Consider the following 18,323-nt stretch of genomic DNA (forward strand, 5'->3'; position numbering starts at 1 on the left):
CCATTCCCGTCCATTTTAGTTCACTGATGCCCAGGATGTCAATATTTATTCTTGCCATCTCATTTTTGACCACCTCCAACTTACCCATGTTCATGGTTCTTACATTCCAGGTTCCTATGCAATATTTTTCTTTACAGCATTGGACTTTCCTTTCGCTTCCAGGCATATCCGCAACTGAGCGTCCTTTTGGCTTTGGCCCAGCCGCTTCATCAGCTCTGGATCTACTTGTACTTGCCCTCCGCTCTTCCCCAGTAGCATGTTGGACGCCTTCCGACCTGAGGGGCTCATCTTCCAGCGTCATAACTTTTATATGCCTGTTGTCTTTGTCCATGGAGTTTTCTTGGCAGGGATACTGGAGTGGCTTGCCGGTTCCTCCTCCAGGTGGATCACGTTTGGTCAAAACTCTCCACTATGACCTGTTCATCTTGGGTGCCCTGCTCGGCATAGTTCATAGCTTCTCTGAGTTATTCAAGCCCCTTCGCCACGGCAAGGCAGTGATCCATGAAGGGGATGAGGAAGTACTAAGGGGATGAGGAAGTACTAATCCATTGTCGTACTCCTAGTCCTTGAGCTCCATATTTTCTATTGATAAGTAACATAGCATTTCACTACTAGTTTTCTTTTAAAATAATTTTCTTTTGTATGCTTCAAATCCTTCTTCCTCACATCTCCTTTCCATACATGTCAACAGCTGAACTGCATAGGTTTTTTTTATAGCAATGTTAATATAGGCCTTCTGATGTGCCACAGTGCTATCAGATTCAATATGTTAGCTGTGACTTTCAGTCAGTTTCCAACTTTGCAGATCTTTTTTAAAGAAAAAGGTTCTAAGTTCAAGCAGTCATCAAGCATATGCTCCAGCAATTACCAGAATGACAACCCTGTCATACAAGAAAATGAGCGACAATAGTTGCTATGGGTTTCCTAGCTCACCTAATCGGATTTCTTCAGAGCCCATATAATTATTGTCATTAGGCTGAGCTTCAAATGGCATGACAGATTTATTTAAAAGCTAAAAATAATGTCCAACAGCAGATCATTCTATTATTTTCTTTCTTCCCCCTCAGAATACCTGTGCAGAGACACTCAGGCAACATCACTGTAAAATTGTTCAGAAATCAGTGTGATATTTTGGAAACAGGCTGGTTGACCTAATTCTGAGTTATAGCATGGAAAAGGAAGCTCACTAAGAGAGGATGTGAGTATCTGTCTCCTTTTCCCCCTATGTCCCTCCAGGAAGGAGATGAATAGGTATGTGAAGAGGTTTTCTTAAACAAATACACAAAGCGGAGGACTATAGTCAAACATTTGGCTGGTAAATTTTCATCAGTGTGTGAAACTTAGCACCATACAGCTACAAACCACCACTTTGTGCATCCTGGGGTAGAGTCTCCCAGCATTAAGGGGGAGGGAATCCTTTGTGTATCTAGATTTCTGAATCTGATGTCAAAATAAAGGAATTCCTTCAGGGAGTGAAAGGGAATTCTGTAGCCAAAGGCATGGGGCAGGACAAGAACTGCAAGTCACAGAATCATAAAATCGTAGAATTGTAGAGTTCGAAGGGACCAAAAGGACCTTCTAGTCCACGAGAGCCCGACATTCATCTACAGAACTGTAAACAACTAAAGCTACAATGATATACATTTATTTGGGAGAAAGCTCCACTGAACTGAGTGGCACATATTTGCTCATAAAAATGCATAGGATCAGGCTGTGTGTCACAAGCAGCATTTGAAAATTCTCTACTGGGAAGGCAGAGCGAGAGAGAGAGAGAGAGAGAGAGAGAGAGAGAGAGAGAGCGAGAGCGCCAGTGAATACCATTGTCAGCAAATCCTAGGAGTCTGAAAGAGAGCAGGAGGGTCTCAAAGCTGTGACAGGAGAGGGGATTCACATGAAAGATGTGTGTTTAAAAGGCCAATGGAGTAAACAGTAATGTTTTCATTTTATAAAAGAAATTTAGAGTGCATTGCAATGCTGAAATTGACATGAATGCTTGCCTTATAGATAAGGCAATCGTTTTGTGCTACTAGAGGCAAAGGTACAGGTGGGTTGGTAATGTAGAAAGGCAGGGTTACATGCCTTATCATGGGATTCCATCACAGTCTAGTAACAGAACAGCATGGACCAGTATTCAGGAGAGGCGAAGGTCCCTTCTGCATTAGCTAAAGGAGTGTGTGGTGATATTTAAACTGGAAAATGAACCACTTGAGGTGGCACTAATTAACTGAAACATGGTTATAATTAACTGAAGATTCCCATGTGATTATTAAAGCATTTTTGTGTGATTTTAGCCATAATTTTCTCCTTGTGTGTGTTTAAATTAGCATAGCAGGGATAGTATTATCACCAGTGACTACTGTTGTGCATGAGTCACTCATATTTAAAGTCAGCATAGAACTTCTACTGCTTTCCATTGCCACTGCTCACAACCATTTCACCTCTGTGCTCATGCATGTACCTTCATGCACCTGACAAATTAAGACTAACAAGAATATGGTGACAAAAACTTCCATGGTTGTCTCCCCTGGCCATGGCACACACTGGTCCCATTTCTGCCTTCCCCACAGAAACAGAATGTCTGAAGTCAGCCTATGTGTACCATTTCCTCAGTTTAGGCTTAGTCAGTCAACTGATTCTTCAAATATTTTTCTTGTATTTTACATGTAGGCCAACTCCAGACATGCAGAGGTGTGGCCTCACTGCACCGGACCAGTCAGTAAATATCATCTGAACTAGTCTACTGAGTTTGGAAGGAGAGTGCAGAAGAGAGGATTGTCACTTCTGAAGTATGGTCTGCTGTGGGTTGGGCCATAGGCTAAGGGCATTTCTAGGACTACTGTGTAACAGATAACTGGAGCTCTGAATCAGAGCACCAACGACTCACTAACCACATGTTCAAGATATGATCAGAGGCAAATTTAGGGGAGCACAACTAATTTGGTAACGCTAGGATTGGAGCCCTGCAGGCGCCACAGGGGATGCCATGCTTATGATTTAGAAAGGAGTTCAAGAGGTGGTCGGCACCAAATTTTGCCGTCTCACAAGGGTGCCAATGAAATGTGAGACTCCGGGGTCTGATATGACATTGCAGGTTGCTGGCCACTGGTCTGCACAAAGTAGAATAATAAACATAGCTAATAAACTGGCAGCAAAGCTTTGGAGGTGGCCTCCATATAATACTAGCAAAAAAGAAGAGGTGTGAGTGGTATTCAGCTACCATACCCTGCCAATAAAATGATTTCCACTTCTGCAATGGGGCCTTCCCCATTTTCTCACCCAGCATGCACCCTGCACCCTCCTCAATTCTGCTCTAAAGAACGGGGAGAGGGAGAGGAGACAGGGAGAATGTTCCATTGGGGTAAGAAAAATCCGTGCACTGGGGGAATGAGAGACTCAGCACTACAATATATTACACCCAAAGGTTTTGGAAACTTGTTCAATTGCAGCCTTCCCCTCCCTCAAATCAACCTTTACTCAGGTGCAACAATTTAAGAAGCTGGATTTTTTTTTAAGGAAAACAGATTATGATTATAAGATTTAAATGAGAAAATGTAATGTTACATCTCTCTCTCTCTCTCTCTGTGTGTGTGTGTGTGTACATATGTATATGTGTCCAATTTAAAAAGAGTACAGAAAAAAGCCCAGAAAAATAGTACATGCTGTTCTACTTTTGGAGTCAGTGTGTGCAGACTGATTTCATGGTTAGTTCACTGCATATTCTGGTCACATTACCTGTCTGGTAAATGCCTATACAGCAGTAGAAGAGATAATATCTGCACCTTGTGGTGACGCAGCATAAGGAGGAATCGCACTTGCTTTTCCATGGGAACTTTCCTATGCCATCTGAAAAAACCTTGAATTGGTTTTGTTTATTTCCATTCAGTGACTGTCTCAGACTATTAGAGAAAAAACATCCAAAAAATTCAGAAGCTGCTCTTTGATTTTTGATCTCCTGTTTACAGTACTCATATTTAAATGGGAATATAGTTCATTGGTACAACCTCTTTCTTATAAAATATCAAAAGATGTTATAAAAAGGGAAAAGGGAAATAAAAAATAGCCATTGTGTTAGTATGATTGTTCTGAACTGCACCGAAGCGTTGCTTGCTTTCAATGCAAAATGCACTGTAGTCTCAAATTCAAAGCTGTCAGCACTTCAGAATCAAGTAACAATGTTTACAGTTAGCATAAGCAGAAACCACAGCTCTTTCCATTTCAAACACAGTCCTCATTGCATTTTGTAGATCTATATAGGAAATTTATAAAGCTTTGATGATAATATGTGCTGTCAGTCCATTAAGTTGACTTTTATGGCAGGAACACAACCGGCGTCCGTTTGTATGAAGCTTGAAGACTACTTCAGAGCTCCAAGAATGCCATTTGATACCTGCCCTCTTTTATGGCTGACCTTGAGGGGAGTTCAGTTTTGTAATTTATGGCAATACCATCTAGGAATACCCATTTGCAAGATTCACTGTCATTTAGCGCTAAACGATTGTTCCTGACTCCAAAGACAATCTGAGTTCCTGACAGGACAATCCCATGAAAAATATTGCCTGACCGCCCAGGTGTCCTTTCCAATTATCTGGAGTAGAAATTAATACTTTTAAAAGCTGCTAGTTTTTGAAAGGTTATTACAATTTATTCCAATGCTTTCTTTTGCACATTATGATGAATTGGTTTATTACGCTGCTATTTTCCATGTCAGCTTTTTAAGAGATAGAGTTGTAATGTTGAAGCATTAGAGAGAATGGCACATTTATCGTCGTACAATTGGGTAATATATACTTTTTTTTAGAAAAGTGAACTCTATTTTTAATACTGTAACAAGTAATTTTATATTTATGAATCCTCCAACACCATTGTCAAACATTATTTATTTCCATATACTAAAGACCTGAGAACTTTCAAATGTTGACAATAACTTGGATAGGGGAATGGTGACATCATTGGAGTAAGTGGTGCCTTAAGACCATGTTCCTTCCGAGCCTGGGACTTTTTGGCTAAGCAATGAGCTAGTAGCTACCGCTTGCTCAAAATATTGAGTCTTGCAGATGGGAGATGTTAAGTTGTGGGCGAACATATCAGACAACACAGCAATTCTTCAAACAGCTCTTGTTTATTCAAAGGCCAGAACAGAACTGAACTGAAGAGCTCAGTCAGCCTGCTTATATAGAGCTCCAGAACAACGTAACTGTAGCAACTTTCTAAAACTATCCAATCACTGAATGTCACTTTCGATCCTTCATTTGCATACAAACTATCCAATCACTGAACGTCACTTTCGATCCTTCATTTGCATAACTATCTATAGTATCCCCCTGCTGGCTCAGGGTGAGAACTTCAGTACATAACAGGAGATGCAATGTGGAAAAAGTGGACAGAGACCAGTTTTACTTCCTCTCTCATAATGCTAGATACCAGGGCCATCCAATGAAGCTGAATGTTAGAACATTCAGGACCCAGAAAGGCTACATTTGCACATAACACTAAGCCAAACCACAGTTTAGTGCAAATGCATGAAAGTGTGTGCTCCTGGGAAATCACAGCCAATTTAGTCCTCCTTGGTCCTTTGAGTTCAGTGTAACATGGCACCCACGCCAAGGTTTCGCTTAGTGTGATACTTGAATGCAGCCTCACCGTTAAACTCCTATTTCCTTAACCACGACCTATAGCCAATGTTTGTTTATGTGGCCCTTGTAAGCCTTACTGTTACTTGTGAACCTAGACAAACAGAGCATAGTACCACTCTTACCAGATGTAGCAATGGTCAACAATGTGGATGGTTTTAAAATGGCATTATACCACTATATGGAGGTTAAGGCTATCAATGGCTACTAGCCATGTTGGCTATATTACCTCTAGTGTCAGAGCATCTGTTGCTGAGGGTGCCTGTTAAAACCAGCAGCTAGGAGCACAAGTGAGGAGAATGCTGTTTTGCTGACATTCTGCTTATGGCTTCACACAGGCATCTGGTTAGCCACTGTGAGAAAAGAATGAGATTATCCTTTGGTCTGATCCAGCAGGGCTCTTGTTATGTTCTTAAATTCTGAATCGTGTTTTCAACATTAATTTAGAACCATTGCCAGAGTAAACGAAATATTTGTCTGTCCATTTTTAATTTAAGGTCAAGGGTGGAAATTTGTTCTTGAGACATTTGTTATTTTATTTCAATGGACTGTTTGAGTCTTAGATGCATAATTATCATTTTAATGTTAGTAATAGAATTTTCCTCACTGTTTATGCTGAAAGAAACACAAACTGCAGTCAATCTGTATGTTCAGTCCTACTATAAGCAGTAGTACCTAAAGGGTCATGGGACGTGGGTGGCACTGTGGGTTAAACCACAGAGCCTAGGACTTGCTGATCAGAAGGTCGGCGGTTCGAATCCCTGCGACGGGGTGAGCTCCTGTTGTTCAGTCCCTGCCCCTGCCAACCTAGCCGTTCGAAAGCATGTCAAAGTGCAAATAGATAAATAGGTATCGCTTCAGCAGGAAGGTAAACAGCATTTCCGTGCGCTGCTCTGGTTTGCCAGAAGCAGCTTAGTCATGCTGGCCACATGACCTGGAAGCTGTACGCCGGCTCCCTCGGCCAGTAAAGTGAGATGAGCGCCACAACCCCAGAGTCGGTCATGACTGGACCTAATGGTCAGGGGTCCCTATACCTTTACCTTTACCTTTACCTTTACCTAAAGGGTCAGAAATAATTGAAGTTCCAGCCTAGAACCTGATATGCATTCCCTAACCTTTGTTTCCATTGATACTTGGTAAAACAGGGATTATGCAGAAGAACAGGAATCAATATGTGGTTCCTGAAGTGTAGGTAGGTTCAGGCATGACCCAAGACCGAGATTCGGCTCAAAAAAAGATTTATTGAAACATCAGGAAGAACAAGAATGACAAACAGGGGCTCTTGGCCCAGTATATATACCTTAAGCCAGCCCAGACAAAACACACACACCGCCTATGAAAGTTTGCAATTTGTGAATCACAACATTGGCCCTCAGCAGGGATTGGCTGTCTTCTAGCTAATAACAATGTCATTGGAGGGTTTTAGAATCCTCTCTGTCTTTTGTTATGCAGATGAAGCTCCTGAGCTCCAGGAGGCCTGAAGGTCTAGGCCTGCATTGCTTCGGCCTAAAACGCCTGCATACATAACAGCTCCAACACCCAAAAATAACTGTGGACTCAAGGGCATAGAGAATCTTCAGTATAATTGATATTAATACTAGGTTTGTGGACATGTCAGTCCTCCATCAATATTATTATGTGCTTTCTGGAGCAGATCAGTCATTCAGATACAAGCTCCTGTTGTTGCATAGGGACACCTTAGACAGCCTCTGCTGCCCAGCAGTGTCCTACATTGTTTTTTAATTAGAACAATTATTACACAAGTTAGTATTTGGTATTATTTCAGAAAGACAGCTTCCTGTGGGGAAATGGTATCTATTACAAAAAGTTACAGGTTAATGCTAGTGAGGCCCCGATGTTATTTCTCAAAAAGGCACAAAGAGAAGTAAAACTTTGGAATGAAGCCCAGAATATTAAACATGCATATTTCTTTCTATTATTTCTTAATATCCTTTCCTTGAGCAAAAATGCTGTAGTTGTTTCTAATTTAACTCACTAATGGCAAGTTCACAGACCCGAATGGGGGGCCTACATGCTTGGGACACTTTAGCATGGGCAAGGCTTGCCAGTTCCTAGTCAGTGGCCAGCAGCCAGCTTTATGCATCTTCTATCACACAATGCCATCATCACATAAGCACTTAAAAAGCACTTCTCCTGTAGCTACCACATTACAAATGTGTTATTTGAATATATGACAAATAACTTAGTTTTTTCCCAAGGCTAGCTCTACTCCAGCACAATTGATTGGATCCTATAGTAGTAGATAAAACAAAAATTCTGGTTTTCAGTAGATCTATTTATTCTTTGTTGTTGTTGTTTAAAAGCATTGTTCATGTTCCAATACCTCAATATTTTAAGCACCTGATGCAGAAAGAGTAAATTTGTTCATTCATTTTATATGTATGCTGCTTTTCCACACACACAAAAAATCGTGCTCAAAAGCGGCTTACAAAAAAACCCAGGGATGCATTTCAAACAAACTACAGAAACAATTTCAATGTAGCACAACAAAAAAATGACATAGACTCTCCTCCTGCAAAAGAGGGGAGTGGTTGTGGGTGGGAGCCGGTCTCCACCTCAAGCAGGGGGCGTTATCCCCCTGCCTCCCACTCACCTGGCTGGCGCACCACGCCCTCAGGCAGGCACCCAACCAGGTGCCTTTGAAGGGGCGTGGACGGCAGCATGAATCACTGCTGCGCCAGCCACGCGGCCCTCACTCTTGGGCTCTGGGGTGGCGGTTAGGCATTGGAATAATGTGTTGTGGTGTGTGGAAGGGCTAGGTGTGGCCATTGCCTATGCCTTCAATGTTTGGGTATTCCGTTAAAGGAATCCGGCGGTCGTGTATTCTGTCCGATGCCTGCATGGCGGGAGGCCATGGCACGACCCTCGGTGACATCAGGGGAGAGCTTATAGTTGGATTAGCATCAACAGGCTCCACCTACTGGTGAATAAACCCCGCTTTTTAGACTCACCCCACTCTGAGTGGGTGGAGTCAACTGACGTAATCCAGTGCCTAAGCCAATACCTTTTCACTTGCTGTAATCAATAAAGTTGTGGCCTTTTCTTGCCCATTAACCTTATATCAATTGTCCGTGTGTTTTCATTTCCACTATGCGGGGACCGGGTCCTCGAACCACAAAGTAACGATTTCATAATAACAAAGCAAAACAATAGCAAATATAGTAACATAGAAAAATACATTTTAATACTATAAATATAAGAAGATTGCTTAAACAACAAGCAGGATCCAATATCAAAAGTAACAAGGGAGTTTCACAGTTTCACCTTAGTCCTAGAAACAGCCTTCCCATAATGCTCCTCACCGTTCCTCTCCTGAATCAGCTTCTCATAAGGCTTCCAAGGGCAAAGGGCAGGGTAGCTGGAAACACCCATCCCATAATGTTGCCTTATACAAGCTCCTTCAAACTTGCTTCCTTTGGTGGACTATATTAGGCATATATATGACTCTTCCAAAATAATTGAAATCAGCGGTAAGGGGAAAACAAGGTTGCAGTACAGTACATGCCAACTTTATGCAACACCTGTAACACTGCTGGTTCCATAGATTGAAGTGGATGAGTGGGTATATATGGGGTAAGGTGACCTTGCAAGACTTTTTATGGAATATGAGCTAAATATTTTCTACCACTGTCTTAAAAATTCAGAAGGAAAATCATTGTTGAGAATTAAGATAGGTAGCCATGTTGGTCTGACACAATCAAAATAAATTAAAAAAATTGTCCAGTAGCACCTTAGTTGGTCTCTAACGGGCTACTGGACAGTATTGAGAAATTAAGGTATTTACTCTGATCAGGTCAAAAGGTAAAGGTAAAGGACCCCTGACAGTTAAGTCCAGTTGCGAACGACTCTGGGGTTGCAGCGCTCATCTCGCTTTACTAGCCGAGGGAGCCGGTGTTTGTTTTTCTGGGTCATGTGGCCAGCATGATGAAGCTGCTTCTGGTGAAACTAGAGTGGTGCACAGAAACGCCGTTTACCTTCGCGCCCCAGAGCTGTGCCTATTTATCTACTTGCACTTTTTATGTGCTTTTGAACTGCTAGGTTGGCAGGAGCTGGGACCAAGCAATGGGAGCTATCATATTCAGAACAGTATTGATAACTGTACCCAGTTTGGAAAAATGCTTGAAATTATAGCAGTCAGTAGCTTATTTCTTTAATGACATTGAGCAAATCTACAAAAGTAAACATTGGTGGTCAATGATTTTTCATTACCTGCTGCTTACACAGTAACCAAAGCTGTGTAGTTGAATAGTACCACTGCAAGAGTGTTCAAGTAAATGTGGTCTTCTGCCCTTCTGCTGAATTCCTTGTGTATATTGTTACTGTTCTGTAGAAAGGTACAGTACAGATCAACATGGAGTCTTTCAGATTAATGCTTGTGCATTGCTGAAAATTGCATTAAATAAATTACTGTATTGCAAAGAGAGTTACTGTAAGGTCTATTAACTACTTATTTAAAGACTTGGCAACAGTGCACAACAATAAATAATTCAAGTAGCACCTCTAATCTTGTTTTCTTTCTTCTTAATTGGTTTTACAGCATTGTTTTGACATTTACCCTTGAATTAAAAAAAACCAAAAAACTTAACGGGGAAGAAAATGCATGCCTTGCAGTACTCCATTTGCCAAGCAAGTACTTGTATATAGATGCTTCACAGTGCAAGAATTACAATCTGACTTCACGGCTGTCATTGGTGAAGAATGAAATAGAGTTATGAGGATTTACAGCTTTGCATCATATATGGAGACCAGCATGCATATATTAAAAACTACTTTAATGGATATGTAAATACATAATCTCCAAATTCGGGTAAATAAACTCTAACAGTAACATAAATTTATGATGATTGTGATGATGATGATGATGATGATGCTATTTTCATATGAATTAAAAACAGGAAGAAGATATAATTCACCCTGAGTATCATAGGTGGCCTTTAAATTCAGACCTATTTAGCCTTTAGTTCTAAGTCACTTTAGGTCACAAAAAATACCCTCTCTTTAGTAGTAATGGCTTTCACAGCTAACACAGCAGCACAAAAATGTATGGAGTTTTAAAAAAGCTACATATTTATTTATTAAGGTTTGTGTGTATCCTTTCTGAAGAATCCAGACTTATTTTAAGGGATTTATTTAATGTAATAATAATTTATTCTGAGCTGCCCAGCAGTGCCTTGCAGTTTCCTGTGGGAAACTGGTATCTGTTACAAAAAAAAAAAAAGTTGCAGGTTAATGCCAGTGAGGCCTTGCTGTTATTTTTCAAAGTCCAAGGAGAAGTAAGGCTTTGGAATGAATCCCAGAAGATTAAATATGCATGTAACAACATTAATCCCTGCTACAGTTGCTGCTAATCAATATCAGGGTGCAATCCTATACCATATTGGCTCAGCTCTCGCTCACTGGCACCGCCCCTGAATGGTGGGCCATGATGGTACTTCCAGGGATTCTAGGGCTCTGACTGTACTTTCTACACCACTTTTTATATTCTCCATGCTGTGTAATTTCCTTCTTTCTTGGCCGAGCAATGCATTAGATATGGTGGTAATTTCTACTAGTGCAGCAACAGAGTTACCTATAGGAATATGCTGCCATTTCACTTTATTTTTCATGTAGCGCAAATCCCACCTGAACTCAGGTAAGTGTACAGAGGACTGCAGCCATACACACACACACACACACACACACACACAGTATATAAAGTATATATTTACTTCATGCAAAGTAAAGTTCAAACTGAAAAGTGGTAGAAGCACACACAGCCTATTCCAACAAGGTGTTCATTTTTATTTATTCATTCCATTACTTATATTCTATGATATTAAATTGCAGTAATCTGCCAGTGTGATATCCAGCATTTGCTTAGAAACAAGTCTCCCTTTAAGAAAGATAATTGTTTTTATTTATCAGGAGAAATAAAATGTTATTTTATATTTATTTTAAAAAACCATTGTTTTATACTTCTCATTAAAACATAGCATATTGTTTGGCAAATATAAAAAGGTTTTCACTGAGGGTATCTGCAGCCGCAGTCCTTTTCATGGACTGTGCCTAAGTGTGAGTGCTGCCAAAAGAAGGGCAACTACCGGTGAGATAATCTCATTAAATTAATTATCCTGATGGCATGTTTGTTTCTGCTGGGTTTAGACAGCATGTTGTGAAACACTCGGATGTATTAGTACCCTAAAGAGGAAAACAATCAAATAGTATTGATCTCTTCTCACACTTGCTGACCAACCTCCTTCTTTAGGAGGAACGAAATATTGCAAGAAGATATCTGACACATCTAGGAAGAAGGCGTATCATATCATATCACATTGTACAAGTATATCACGGTGGATGTGTCTATTATGTAAAACTAAAACAGAGACATCCATCTGACTTTGAAACTTGCATTCTCAAGTTATGTAACCAGAGCAACTACCTCTTCCCAGATAATAGGAGCCACTATTTTATGCATCATGCATTCAAACCCTTGAATCATAAAAGCTTCAGATTTCAATTCAGTTTGGAAAGTAAAAAAACAAAAAACCCTGTTATTTAAAATAACATTCTTTTTTTCCCCCATTCTCTGAAATTATTCATCAAGCAGGGTGCTACCCAAAGCAGGAGCTAAATTTCTGCCACATTTTTGTGACTTTTTGGTTAACCCTAATAACTAACTTAGGGACGCGGGTGGCGCTGTGGGTAAAACCTCAGCGCCTAGGACTTGCCGATCGCATGGTCGGTGGTTCGAATCCCCGCGGCAGGGTGCGCTCCCGTCGTTCGGTCCCAGCGCCTGCCAACCTAGCAGTTCGAAAGCACCCCCGGGTGCAAGTAGATAAATAGGGACCACTTACCAGCGGGAAGGTAAACGGCGTTCCATGTGCTGCGCTGGCTCGCCAGATGCAGCTTGTCACGCTGGCCACGTGACCCGTAAGTGTCTGCGGACAGCGCTGGCTCCCGGCCTACAGAGTGAGATGAGCGCACAACCCTAGAGTCTGGCAAGACTGGCCCGTACAGGCAGGGGTACCTTTACCTTTACCTAATAACTAACTAACTTTCACCTTTCTGTTGTTAGTTAAGTGTGCCTGATACCTGCTTTAAATGTGAATTGAAAGTTTGAGTTTATTGTATAGTTTTATACTTTAGAAAACAACACCAACTAACTAGAGTGTATTCTTCTTTACTTGGATTACACATTACCTAGTGGCAATGTAATAATAATAATAATAATAATAATAATAATAGCTTTTTCTGAATGCTCCTTCTGAAGTGTCGAACAGGAATATCCAAAAAGAAACTAGCATAGTTTTCTGGATTAAAATCGTAGCATATTTTACATGCCTTTGGGAATATTTGAGTATTGGAGGGGTGCCATTTTTAGTTCTCCTGAAAGGAAACATGTGATTAAGCTGTCAGCTATTTGAGATTACTACAAATATTTTCTTTCATAATGAATTTTGTGACTTGGGATGGGGGGAGTTTCTTGAGTTTCTCTGGCTCTCTCACTGTGATGACAGTTAAGGAAAATAGTATTTCCACAACAGATAGAAAACTGGATTTATTTTTTTTCACAAATAGAACTGTAGATTTGAAAGGGACCACACCCTGCAATGCAGGAATCTTTTGCCCAGTGTAGGGCTTGAACCCATGACCTGGAGATTAAGAGTCTCATGCTCTACCGAATGAGCTATCCCAGCTGGGGCCAAATACACCCTGATTACTAGACAAGTCTTTTAAAAATATATATCTCCCGCAAATTATATTTGGATCTGCATGAATTTGTGTGATAAAACAGGGGTGGGAAACCTTGAGCAGGAGGCCAAACACAGTCCTCCAGGTACTTCTCTCTAGTACTTTGAGGTCTGGGCAGTGGTGAAGCCGCATGCTCCAGCACTGGGGGGCAGAGAGAAGGCGGGGGCGTGGCTGGTGCTGATCCTGGGGGGTGGGGGCGTGGCTCGTCGCACACAGGGGTGTAGCGTGCATCCCTGGGGCGTGGTGTGCATCTGGGGGCATGGCATGTTTCCTGGGGGTGTGGCGCCCAGCATAGTGGAGGGATGCACAGCATGTCTGGGGGCAGCTGCAATGGTACCCCCTTCCCCGATGTTGCCAGGGGTGATGCTCTCCCCCCCATTCCTCTACCAGTGGGTCCTGGGCTTTCCCCCAGACAGGTCTGCTCACCAGCCCAGTTCTGCACCGTCACTGAGTCATTCAGTGTATCACTGAACTATGATAATGCCTCTTACTTGCCTGGCTAGAGGATGGGAAAATGTGTTTATGAATATATATGGAAATGCTTGAGTTTCGCAAGGCTGGCATGTAGCCTATTGTACAAAGGTCAGAGGCACATCTGTAGCTCCACCCACTTCTACCTCTGGCACTGTCTTATCAACCTTAGAAGGTTGTCCAAATGGAAATGTGGTCCTTGGACTAAAGGAAATTCGCTGCCCCTGGTATGAAAGGCAAATAAAAGACAACAATTTACCAATTGGTAATTTAGGAGAGTGTGCATGTAACTATTTGGTAAACCAGTTGTCACTGTCTTACCATTAGATTCCTCGGATTTCTTATCAGGTGTGAAGCTGAAGTATGGTAATTTTTTATTCACTGTTTGGCAGATAAATACAAATGGCCAGCTTTACTATATGCAAAGTAAGCACATATGCTTCCTCCCAATCAAGAGTTTTGTATCACTTAAAAGCTCGTGTACTTCACCTTGAAGCAACATTTAGGCTTTAATCAGGCTGAAATTGATTAGTATATAGTTTGGGGATATATGACTAATCACTGAAATGAAGTGAGAAAACACCAGAGTTCAAAAAGGAGAGGCACAGCACAGAAGCAAAGAGATTAAAATGAGCTGATGTATTGATAGAGCACAGCTGTGAAGCTGTTCAGATGGAAGCAGACTATCAACTTACAAACCAGTTTAATAGGAGCTAATTAAAGCAATTATTGCATCATCCCTAATGCTACCTCAATCAATTAAGAACTCTACCATTTCCACTTCTCCAGTTGAGCTGGAGAAAGAAGAAAGAAGAAAAAGCTTGCTTGTTGAGTCTTTCTTTTTAGAAATAAAGTGCACACCCTTTGAAATAATATTGGACTATTCTATATCAAGAGGTCTACTATGGCCATTACTTAGCATTAGGACATGGGTGGTGCTGTGGTCTAAACCACTGAGCCTCTTGGGCTTGCTGATCAGAAGGTCCGTGGTGAGCTCCCTTTGCTCCTTCCCAGCTCCTGCCAACCTAGCAGTTCAAAAGCATGCCAGTGCAAGTAGATTAATAGGTACCACAGTGGTGGGAATGTAAACGGTGTTTCCATGCACTCTGGTTTCCGTCATGGTATTCTGTTGTGCCAGAAGCGGTTTAGTCATGCTGGTCACATGACCTGGAAAGCTGTCTGTGGACAAACACTGGCTCCCTCGGCCTGAAAGTGAGATGAGTGCCACACACCATAGTCGCCTTTGACTGGACTTAAACATCCAGGGGTCCTTTACCTTTTTACCTTTTACCTAGCATCAAAGAAATAACTAAAAATCAAAGGCCTGCACATGGTTCTGAATTTGGTTTCATTAGTGAAATTGATGATTGCTCAAAGCAATCATGGTAGCAAATCTTCATACTGCTAAATCCTTACACTTGGGATCACCATATTATTCCATGATTCCAAAGCCTAAAAGAAATCCAGAATTCCAGATTCCAAAAATGAAAGGTATTCACGGTTTTCATGTAGATATTTTAAGGTGGGTATTTTAAGGTGTATTGTGCACCCAACTTGAAATTTCAAACTAACCCATTTTTGCTATCTATAATAATACCTATAAGATAGGTATACCTATCTATACCTATAATCTTATGTTAAATACATCAATATATAAGCTACACACACACACAAATAAATTAAATATGTAAACACATACATTAAAACATTTCATATAACTTTTTCTTTAAATATTCCATCAGTGAGCTTATTCCCACCCACACTCTTAATCTCATTCATTAAATACTTCTTTAAAGACATATTCTTTGAATCATTGCTAATTATTAGATCCAATACAAAAACAAGAAATGGGGCAAATACAAAATGGTGAAAAACCATATTTAGAGATTAGATAAAAATCCCATATATTTCAAGCAAATGCTCTTCTTGAGAGAAGTACTGAAATATGTTTTAGTTTAGTTTCCCGGTTAAGTTAATTTCTCTGGGCTTTGTGACAATTAGGTCTGCCACTTTGATGGGAGCAGGGAATCTTTAATTCCCTTGTGCAAAATGATCTGGAACCAGTTCAGTATTTTAAAGGATAACTTTTGGAACTACAGTACTGGCGTTCATGTATAAACCAACCATTCCTAACCTTTCAAACAAGTAATTAGCAAGCTTTCAGGAAACAAAATAGTTTCTACTACATCTCTCTGCCTTGATGAAAACAACTGCTAGTTAAAAGGTATTTAACTTTTAATGGAGGGTCACAGGCTATTTCCAGTTGCATCCTTCTGCTGGCAATGGGCTCCCTGATCCAGCAGAGATTTCCATGAGTGAAAAATGGAGTGGGAGAGATTTTTTGCTGATTTCCCCTTTTCCCTGCAGACATCTGTGCCCCTTTCCTGATCTACTCTATATGGTTTGGGGACCCTTTGGAGCATCATATGAGGTGATGCGGATGAAGGGAGGGGATGCAGGAGCAAGACAGATTCCCCCACCCCATTTCCACTCACTGAAGCATCCACTGGATCAAAGAGCCTTCCACCAGTGGAGAGACACAACTGGATATAATCCCGTGTTTCAAAGGTACAATGTAGGGCTTGGGGATTATTATTTTTATGTTACAAACAGTAAAATACATTTTTCATTATGGGAACACCTCCTCCTCCTTCTATCATGTACTGTATCCAGTGCCGGATTTACGTATAAGCTCTTATACTCTCTTGGGGGCCCCAAAAAAAATTAAAGGGAAAAAACACGACTGGGTGTACATTTCCAAAATATAAGGTAAAAAACAAATAAAATACATATTTTGTTATGTGCAAATGGCTTTAGATCTGGATATTTTGTTATGTGCAAATGGCTTTAGATCTGGAGGGCCAAGTTTGGCCACCACTGATATAGCATATATTCAACACACAAAACAGCGACAATTCGTTGTTGACAAAGGACAGCTGGACTTGTAAAAGGCCCCATTACCTTCTGTAGCTTAGGGCCTCATCAAACCTAAATCCGGCCCTGATTGTATCTGAACATTTTCTGAAACACGTTTCTGCTAATTTTCTGGTGTGAGAGAAAGGTTAACTATGGTGATGCCTAGCTTCTGTGGTCATTGTTATAGCCTATATGTGGTTGGTATCAGGTGGCATGCATGTACAAAATAATACTTAAAAATAAATGGGTATAATTTAGGGTTGCCATATGTCTGGATCTTCCAGGGCATATCTGGAATACTGCAGTTGGCAGTATGGAAATTGGGGGAAATGACTGGGAAAATCTGGACATATGACAGCCCATGCTGGCAGTGCCATTTTCCCATAAAGATAGCTCAATAACAGCATTACTTTTTGTGATTTTGCCCAAAAAGCTCAGCAACTTTTCTGTTCGAAAATGACAACCCTAGTATAATGATTATATAATATATTTTCCTTTTGTGCCATTTGAGACACCGAAAGCACAAATGTAGGATCAACTTTACTGAATCTTGGGGCTCCATAGTTATGCACTTGGCAGAAAGTGAGGGTTTTTAATTTTATTAGGTGCCTCTTTATGGCAAAGTATTAAAAAATACTTTGGAAAAGACCCTGATGCTGGGAAAGATTGAGGGCACTAGGAGAAGGGGAAGACAGAGGATGAGATGGTTGGCCAGTGTTCTCAAAGCTACCAACATGAGTTTGACCAAACTGCGGGAGGCAGTGGAAGACAGGAAGGAGCGCCTGGCGTGCTCTGGTCCATGGGGTCATGACTAAACGACTAAACAACAAACAACAACAATTAAAAAAATAGGTTTGGAAACAGTGAGTCAGAGAGAATATGTATGTCTGTGATTAAAAGGAAAGGCTAGAATTTTGAAAGATATTAAGTAATTTCACAAAGCAAAAGTCTGGTGTCTTACTTGGCATAAAAGACATTTTGAAACTGAAAGCAACATACATTACTTAAAGTTTTTCTGAGGCCATTTTGCCTCAAAATAATTCATTTTTTTGTTGGTTGCAGGATTCCCCCCTCCCCAACTTACTGATTAAGGGGGGTCGAAACTTCAATAAGAAAATATATTGAATTAAGTGTAAAAGCTGAAAAATCGGTATGGAAAATTCAAAGGCAAATATGCTTTGCTTGCAATGTAGTTGTTATTTTTTAATATAAATAAATAATGGAATGTGCTGATGTTGTAAAGTAAAGACAGATTCTTCTATTGATATTTCACAAATGCTGCCTTGAGTTGAACTTCTGCACTTTGAAACTCTGAGGGGCAATCTGTTTAATAGGAATAAGTTTAACAGGAAATATCTTTTTAGGAAATATGCTTTTAGGACAAAGTATCCAGTTTTCTAAATACTTATGCAACAGTTTGGCATCCTTTTTTTCTATTTCTTTTGGTTTTGAAAACATTTCATACAAATAGGTAATGAAACACCAAAAGCAGAAAATGTTTGCTATACAGTACAACTTGAAAAGGGCATCTTGATAAACAGGAGAACATTGAGG

At 40.6% G+C, this 18,323-nt stretch overlaps 2 protein-coding genes across 8 annotated transcripts in view; one reads left to right on the plus strand and one right to left on the minus strand.

The window, feature by feature from the left end:
* Positions 1–18,323, plus strand: part of HS3ST5 (heparan sulfate-glucosamine 3-sulfotransferase 5) — a 147,407-nt gene that overhangs the window by 91,733 nt on the left and 37,351 nt on the right. The window lies entirely within an intron of this gene.
* Positions 1–18,323, minus strand: part of LOC307213428 (uncharacterized protein) — a gene marked incomplete at its 3' end in the record, with an annotated part of 135,387 nt that overhangs the window by 67,352 nt on the left and 49,712 nt on the right. The gene's annotated exons all lie outside the window — the stretch shown is intronic.

Source organism: Podarcis cretensis (assembly GCF_951804945.1).
Source record: "Podarcis cretensis genome assembly, chromosome: 3".
NCBI classification, from domain to species: domain Eukaryota; kingdom Metazoa; phylum Chordata; class Lepidosauria; order Squamata; family Lacertidae; genus Podarcis; species Podarcis cretensis.